The following is a 2,096-nucleotide window of genomic DNA, read 5'->3' as shown; positions in this document are numbered from 1 at the left end:
GATAGACGAATACAAGTATGGCGTCGTGGACAGCGAAACGAAGAGAATTGCTGTATGCCAATTAGAAGTTTCTTTGGTGGTTCCGTTATGGTATGGGCAGGTATATCTCGATTTACGCGCACTCCTCTTGTTATTATACCACCTCCTGGATTAACGTCTATACGATATTTCAACGAAATATTGCGTCCATATGTTCTTCCAATGCGTGATCGGATGGAGCACAAATTCATACTTATGCATGGTAATACCCGTTCCCATACTGCATTTATTATACAAACGTTTCTTAGAGAAAATCGTGTTAACATTTTGAATCACCCGCCGATGAGCCCGGACCTCAATCCGATTGAGCATGTCTGGGATGTCTTGAGCGTCGATTGTGACAACATTATCTACGAATACAAATATTAAAACAATTAATAGAAGCAAGTTTGGCATCAAATTCCGCAAGCAGCGATTTGGCGGTGCATAAACATGCAACAATGTTTAAGAGACGTAATTTATAATAGAGGCAGTAATACCTCATATTAAAATTTAATTTCTTTATTTACACACACACGTAGACATACCCCAGACAGCAAAAGAAATCTGTGGAATCTCGTCAAGATATTATGCTGGGATATCGCAATATTTCAAAGATATTCAATAGACATCTGGATATATGGCAGATATCAATAGGACATCAGGAGACGCGGTAGTGTCTCCGGCCATGTTAAAAAAAAAGTGAAAGGACATAAAGACACTACAAATCTGTTATCTTGAGCCACTAAAGTCCATTTTTTAGGGGTATAGAACTACCAAAGTATAAAAAATTTTGAATCGAATCCTGAAGGCGGCATCACTACGAGTAATTTCAGCCAAAAAAATAAAATCGGTCAAACCGTTCTGGACATAGGAGCGGTCAAAAAGTGATGATTTTCATGAAAAATGAAGTAACGTCTCCTTATTCTTATTCTTCTCTGTCCGCAGACACATGCACCTTTATTCTCTACACACAGAAAGAGTGAAGGGTGAGAGAGCTCACCCTTCACTCACACCTCCACCAACTTTGACCCACTCCACCTGTTACGTAGAGCTCTACACAATCTTAGTGCACAACAATCTTAATGGTGATCGGACAACACACATATGTATTATTCGTACGTACACATGCACATATGCAATATCTCAAAGTCGACAATTCGACTTATGCGAAGTCGCGGAAGGCGGTATAGATCTAAGCGGACGTCGGCAAGTTTGAAATCACGATTTCTTTGCGATTGTCCGGAATGCCGACACCGCGGACCCACGACGTCCATATTTCGTGAACAACCAATCAGGAAGGAGATCGAGATCCGAGGGGAGGCGGAACGGAATCAAATATTCATTCCATCGAGTATCGAGCTGCCGAACGGTCGCGGATAAATATCGAGAAACTAGTTCTTCGTCGAGAAATTATCATACGGGTATTGTGTGCGTTACCGCGACTCAGGGTTACCCCTAGGCGTCGTCGCGGTTAAATCCGATTACCAACAGACAAATCTCTTGACTCAGGGTGACTCGCGAACACCCCTAGGCGCGGTCAAGAAGAAACAAATCAGGGTAATCGAGTTTCCTACGCGATAGTGTAGTGTCATGTTAGGCGCGGCATGAACACATTAATACAAATAAACTATGTAATTATTTCATTAAACTGAACTTATCTAAGTGTATACAACAGAACTAAGTGTATCTGACAATCTTGTGTTTCGCGGGTTTTCTCCGTGTTCAAATCCATTCTTGGAATGCTAACGTTTCGTGAACCTTGCAGTCCACTTCATCAGGGCGAGGAGCAGCCTGATACTCAAGTACATAAGAATGGATTTGAACACGGAGAAAACCCGCGAAACGCAAGATTGTCATATAGGAAACACCCGTGAAAGCCTCAAGAATATTATATAAAAAAATATTTTTTTAGAGATTTGACAAAAAATGATTGCATAGTTAATAATAGTTTTCAAATCACAAAACACATATTCAACAATTAAAAATTAAAAATGATGACCAGTTATTCTCTTTGGACGCGGTGTCTTTATATACCAATATTCCAGTAGATTTAGCTATTACAGTACTTAATAATA

Source organism: Trachymyrmex cornetzi, unplaced genomic scaffold (genome assembly GCF_001594075.2).
Source record: "Trachymyrmex cornetzi isolate Tcor2-1 unplaced genomic scaffold, Tcor1.1 scaffold915, whole genome shotgun sequence".
NCBI classification, from domain to species: Eukaryota; Metazoa; Arthropoda; class Insecta; order Hymenoptera; family Formicidae; genus Trachymyrmex; species Trachymyrmex cornetzi.
Note: the sequence above shows the minus strand (reverse complement) of the source record.